The sequence below is a fragment of the Oratosquilla oratoria genome, chromosome 40 (assembly GCF_046742065.1).
Source record: "Oratosquilla oratoria isolate Oo_2021 chromosome 40, ASM4674206v1, whole genome shotgun sequence".
Classification (NCBI taxonomy): Eukaryota; Metazoa; Arthropoda; class Malacostraca; order Stomatopoda; family Squillidae; genus Oratosquilla; species Oratosquilla oratoria.
The window spans coordinates 12,042,594-12,050,093 of NC_134816.1; positions in this window are offsets into that span (position 1 = coordinate 12,042,594).

Genomic DNA, 7,500 nt, shown 5'->3' on the forward strand with positions numbered 1-7,500 from the left:
TATCCTGCAAACTAGGCCACTAGGGTATCTTAGTTCATTGAACGTTTTCGTAATATGATTGAGCTCATCTTCTAAATACATGCTACAACAAATTATGTAAGCTCGAAGGAAGAAACCAACCAGAACTCCTATTTTCACCCTTCTGCTATGACCTGAACCAAAATGGTCGTAACGTAAGAGTATAATCTATTCCGAGAGCATCTTCGTTTTACTTCCTCCCCCCCAAAAAAAATATATACATATATATATATATATATATATATATAAATATATATATATATATAGTTGAAACATTGCGACAATTATAAGGTGAAAGTGGGAAAACGGATCTTGATCCGATTATCGATTTTCTTCCTGGCCGGTTTCGCTTTACATTAGCTTCTACAGAGGAATGAAGAGAAACCAGTCAGGATTAAACTCGATAATCGGATCAAAATCCTTGTTCCCCATTCCACCTTTCTCATATATATATATACGTATATATATATATATATATATATATATATACATATATATATATGTATATATATGTGTATATATATATATGTTTCATTAAAAGTGATGGCTAGTTGTGCATTAATAATTTTCTTAATGGTATTTTCCATATACCTTATTAAGGATTTGTTTTCCTTAGGAAGGAAATTTATGACTTGGCTGTATGTAGTCATATTAGCCTCCCAATTTTAGAAGCGTTGTACATTAAAGAGTTGAGCCCAAACCTAAATGTACAAGCAGAAGACCTCAGAGCCCTTCCAAGCATGAGACAAACCGTTACAAATAAAAACATGAGACATAACACCACAAACGCCAATACGAGACAAAACGCCACTCGTCCAACTACGAGACAAAACGCCACATTCCGCCACAACACAAACCCGGAGGCTCCCTAGCGCACGTGACATTTCGTCCCTGCCCGTAATACCAGGTGACCTCCCCCAGTGATTAGCAAGTATAGTAACTCTAGTATAAAACTTAGATCTTTACTAGAATCTTCGGATTAATTCTTATCCCTATAGCTACTGAAGAAGGGTCTTGAACCCGAAATCGCGATCTAGCTAATATGACTACATACAGCCAAGTCATAAATTTCCTTCCTAAGGAAAACAAATCCTTAATAAGGTATATGGAAAATACCATTAAGAAAATTATTAATGCACAACTAGCCATCACTTTTAATGAAACATGCATTAGAGAAAAACTCCTGCCCAAATACACTGAATATATATATATATACATACATGCATACATACACACACACACACACACGCACACACACACACACACACGACTCGGTGGCATAGTTGGTAGAGCGCTGAACTGGGAAGCAGAAATGCTCCCAGTGTAGTGTTCTGTAGCCAACACGTATAATTACCCCTTCAGGACCCGTGATCGCAGAGTACGGGATAAACAATAGTCACCCCTTAGAACATGCGTCCGACTAAACATACATTCGACTAATTTCAATTAATAGAATAACAATGTTCATTATACCAACGTAATTTATTTTGTAAATAAAACAAAACATATCTCTCTACATCCTGTAAGAAGCATATTTATGTATTGTAAATATATTTTGAATAATTGTATACTGAAGACAAAGAATCCAGAATTTCGCCACAAATATTGTAAATACCATCATCGTCATTTCTAATAAACAGATCAGTCATGGGATTGACTTTAAATATCCTAGCTTCCTCCAACAAGGACAATTGTAGTAACCACTACATTTGGCCTGGAGTGACCGATCGCCTGCCCCGGATTCCCGCCGCCCTTGCCGCCAGCCGTGGACTACTCTCGACGCCCCTGCTGCCTGCCCTGGACTTCCGCCGCACCAGCCGCCAGTCGTAGACTACCGCCGCCACTGCCGCAGCCTTCTCGTCCCGCCCGGCCTACCCGTCCAGCCCGGCCCCGCCGTCCGTGCTTGGCTGCTTAGCCTAGCACCACCGCCGCCCAGCCCCGCCCGCCGCCCTGCCGTACCCAGCCCCGCCCGCCGCCCTGCCGTGCCCAGCCCCGCCCGCCGCCCTGCCGTGCCCAGCCCCGCCCGTCGCCCTGCTGTGCCCAGCCCCGCCCGCCGCCCTGCCGTGCCCAGCCCCGCCCGCCGCCCTGCCGTGCCCAGCCCCGCCCGCCGCCCTGCCGTGCCCAGCCCCGCCCGCCGCCCTGCCGTGCCCAGCCCCGCCCGCCGCCCTGCCGTGCCCAGCCCCGCCCGCCGCCCTGCCGTGCCCAGCCCCGCCCGCCGCCCCGGGTTGTCCTGCCCGTTGACCCAGCCTGCCCATCCCCGCCAACTCGGACTGCTCTGACCAACCCAGCTGCCCACGAACATCGCTGCATACTAATCACGTAAGCATGACGTTAACCGAGCTAATCTCCAAACTCACCCTCCAGGTTAGCGCCCTCCAAGAGCAGGTTGCCAATCTTCAACAACGACCCCCGTCACCAAGATACTACCGCAACCGCTCTAGGTCTACGTCCAGAGGGAGACCCAAGCACACATCAGGCGTCTGCTACTACCATCGTCGCTTTGGACAAGATGCGAGGAAATGTACACAGCCGTGCACCTTCTCACCGTCACCGTTAAACACGATGGGCGAACGCTAACGGCGCACAGCGTTCGCCAACATACATCGAAACTCTTCTTCGTATTTGATCCACTCTCCAACACCACATACCTCATCGATACCGGAGCTGAAGTCAGTGTCCTGCCTGCCACAGCATCCCAGCAATCACTGCCGCCGATGTCTTCCCTCTACGCAGCCAACGGCACCAAGATACCCGTTTTCAAGAGGAAGACACTTCAGCTAGAACTCAACCTTCGCCGATCCTTTGAGTGGACCTTCTACGTTGCATCAGTTTCCCAACCCATCCTTGGCGCCGATTTTTTGACCCACTTCGATCTCCTGATCGATATTAAAAATCGCAAGCTCCACGACCCCCTTACATCGATGTCATCCAACGCCAGGCCAACAACCGGAGTAAGTAGCCAACTTTCAACCATCAGTGCTGATAACAAGTTTGCTTCTCTCCTCAGGAACTTTCCTGCCTTGACACAACCTTACTCCACGACCACGACTGTGAAACACCACGTAGTGCACCACATAGAGATTACGGGACCTCCAGTCTACGCCAAATCCCGTCGTCTGGCCCCGGAACGCCTCAAGCTAGCCAAGGCAGAACTGGAAGCCCTCATGCGTCAAGGTATCATTCGTCCAAGCTCAAGCAACTGGTCGTCAGCTCTCCACATCGTCCCCAAAAGCAACGGCGACATCAGGCCATGCGGTGACTACCGCGCCCTCAACTCACGAACTGTGATGGATAGGTACCCAGTTCCCAACATACAGGAGTTTTCCTCACACCTTGCAGGAACTCGCGTATACTCCCGGATCGATCTTGTAAAAGCCTTCCATCATATTCCGGTCAACCCGCCTGACATCCCCAAAACAGCTGTCACAACACCTTTTGGCTTGTTCGAATACGTTCGAATGCCCTTCGGCCTCAAGAACTCTGCCCAAACTTTCCAGAGATTCATGGACGAAGTCCTACGAGGCCTGCCTTTTTGCTTCACCTACATCGACGATGTACTCATCGCCAGCCCTGACGAAGCCACACACCAAGACCATCTGAAGCAAGTCTTTACCCGCCTACAAGACTACGGCATCCACATCAATCTCGAGAAATCTGACTTCGGTGTGTCATCCATCAACTTTCTAGGACACACCGTCACACCTTCCGGCGTCACCCCTGTCTCATCCCGCTGCGACGCCATCCAGAGTTTCCCGAAACCTACAACACAGCGCCAACTCAAGCAATTCCTTGGTATGTTAAATTTCTATAATCGTTTCATTCCAGGCTGCGCTCAACTGCTCCAACCGCTCTACTCCATGATCAAGCCGTGCAAGAGGGGACGTTCCATCGTACTCAACTGGGACGTCGAAACTGATGCAGCTTTCATGGCAGCCAAAGAAGCACTCGGGAATGCTACCGCCCTTAGTTTCCCTATTCCTGATGCCATCACTTCCATCTCGACAGATGCTTCAGACACAGGTGTCGGCGCAGTTCTGCAGCAATACATCAACGATGCCTGGAAACCCATCGCCTTCTTCTCAAAGAAGCTCAACAATGCCGAGAAGAAATACAGCGCCTTCGACAAGGAACTCCTAGCCATCTACAAGGCTGTCAACAGGTTCAGGTATTTCGTCGAAGGACGACAATTCCACATATACACCGACCACAAACCAATCACAACAACATTCATTCATAACAAGACAACATACTCCCCTAGACAACTCCGACACATAGATTTCATCTCCCAATTCACCACAGATATTCGTTTTGTTCGAGGTGCAGATAACTGTCCTGCCGATGCACTCTCGCGCAACATATCTGCAGTCTCTACCTCTCTCATCGACTACGCCGCCATCGCTGCAGACCAAGCTGGTGATACCGAGCTGCAGCGATTGATGGAAAACCCCGCGTTGCAGATGAAGAAGGTACAGCTCCCTGGAACCAACACTGAGCTCTACGCCGATGTATCCACGGACACCATCCGTCCCTACTTGCCCGAAAACCACAGGTATCCTTTGTTCCGCCATTTACATGACCTCTCCCACACAGGTATTCGAGCTTCGCAGCATATGATGTCATCACACTTCATCTGGAGTGGAATCGCCAAAGACGTTCGACACTGGACCCGCACCTGCGTCAAATGCCAAGCTTCCAAGGTCACACGCCACACCATCTCCCCTCCAGGTACCTTTCGCCCAGTCTCCACTCGACTCGAGCACGTCCACATCGACATCGTCGGACCGCTTCCCTTCTCCGACAGCTTCAGGTATATTCTTACTTGTGTAGACCGTTTTACACGCTGGCCCGAAGCAATCCCGCTTACTGACATAAGCACAGAAACAGTAGCCAAAGCTTTTATAACCACCTGGATTTCAAGATTCGGTACACCACTCAGCCTCACATCCGACCGTGGTAGCCAATTTGAATCCAATTTATGGAACAAGGTTATGTCTTTGCTAGGTATCCGGCGTTTCAGAACAGCAAGCTACCATCCCCAATCCAACGGACTCGTCGAACGCTTCCACCGACAACTCAAGGCTTCACTTGCAGCAACAGCACGCGACCGCACCAACTGGTCTACGGTGCTTCCAATGGTCCTCCTCGGTATACGCACGTCCCTCAAGGAAGACCTTGGCCACTCCTCTGCAGAACTTCTTTATGGCACTCCACTCCGTCTGCCCGGTGAGTTTCTTGCATCTGCCCCTATAACGCAGCCCTGCAGCGTTCAAGATTATGCTACTAATCTTACAGATACAATGCAGAAACTCCAGCCAGTGCCACCGCGTACCTCACCTACAAGAACGTTTGTGAGCCAGGACCTCGAAGACTGCTCACATGTTTTCGTTCGCGTGGAGGGAGTAAAGAAGCCTCTTCAACAACCATACGATGGCCCATATAGAGTCGTCAAGAGGACAAGGAAGAACTTGACCATCGATCGCCGTGGAACCACTGACGTCATCTCCATAGACCGCGCCAAGCCTGCATACCTCCTCTCGGACAACGAACAAGATCCTGTTGCTCTTCCGACACCTCCGGACACACGGGCTACAAACCACAAACACACTACAAAGAAAAAACAGATATCGTTCCTCCTGCCTCGTCACTAGGGGGAGAGTTCTGTAGTGTTCTGTAGCCAACACGTGTAATTACCCCTTCAGGACCCGTGATCGCAGAGTACGGGATAAACAATAGTCACCCCTTAGAACATGCGTCCGACTAAACATACATTCGACTAATTTCAATTAATAGAATAACAATGTTCATTATACCAACGTAATTTATTTTGTAAATAAAACAAAACATATCTCTCTACATCCTGTAAGAAGCATATTTATGTATTGTAAATATATTTTGAATAATTGTATACTGAAGACAAAGAATCCAGAATTTCGCCACAAATATTGTAAATACCATCATTGTCATTTCTAATAAACAGATCAGTCATGGGATTGACTTTAAATATCCTAGCTTCCTCCAAGAAGGACAATTGTAGTAACCACTACACCAGCACCCAGTTCGAATCCTGCCCAGGGCCGAAATTATTTCGGTATCGCTGTGCCTCGGGTCGTTACTCTGACTCTCGTGTGCGGGGAGTTGGGTGTGTGTGTGTGTGTGCAAGGTCATAGCATTACCCATAGATCGGACCTACGAGCTCTGAGCTCTCTTCCAGGAGGGAAATAGCTGTCGATCACGAGTCCAACACGTGATCCAAAGACCAAGTGAAAGACCAAGTGAATACACACACACACACACACACACACACACACACACACACACACACACACACACACACACACACACACACACACACACACACACACACACACACATATATATATACATATATATACATATATATATATATATATATATATATATATGTGTGTGTGTGATTGTGTGTGTGTGTGTGTAAGTGTGTGTGTAAGTGTGTGTGTGTGTGTGTGTGTGTTTGTATATATATATATATATATATATATATATATATATATATATATATATATATATATATGACGACATCTTGACAGGTTGTGAGAGAGGCAGAGGGGAAAACGCATAAATAGAAGGTGAGTTTATTTAAATTATCGGGGACAACAGCATGGCATGCAGCAAAAGAGTGGAAGAAAACGGGACGAATGATCACTAGAAGCATCCCACGGAGTGTCAATACGACCAACGCGCAAGAGTTAGAGCCTCCTTAAACTCAGACCTATCCTAGTTCATTACCCACACATTTTCTGTATATATTGCCAGTATTTTCTGTAGTGTAACATTCTTTCTGAGGAAGCACCATAGTGCGAATCCAGTTAAAGAATAAACTCTCGTTCTATTTGTGTTTTCCCCTCTGCCTCTCTCTTATATATATATATATAACTACAAAGTAATGTCGTAACACATTAGTAAATTTCAACAAAAACCCACTGTTTTGGATAAGAAGAAATGAAATAAATAGATTCCATATATTTCGATCACGGACTGTGATCCTCTTCAGTGGAATACAGAGTAGAGGAGCAAAAGGCATGTCTTATAAACAGTAAAAGAAGGAACATGGATAGGACTCAGGTAGCGTCTAATGCTTTGCGGGGCAGGTCACCCGCCTTCACCAGAGATGGTAGTAATTTGTTGACTGCCCAGGTGGTAATGCAGCCAGGTGACCATTGTCCATGAGATATATTGAAATTTGGAAATTTGTTAATCAAGGATGATTCTATTATTTTCCTTTTAAAACTGCACTTTGAATTGAATATAATTTTTGCTTCATTCCAATCTATACGGTGGCCTTCCTTGTCTACGTGTTGGAAGACAGCGGAAAACCCACACATACGGGGAGTTATGTACACTTTTTCAGTCACCATCCTGATAAAATTAAATATAGTGTTGCCTCAGGTCTTTTCCTGAGAGCACTTAGAATATGTAGTCCACACTATCTGGAAATGGAGATCA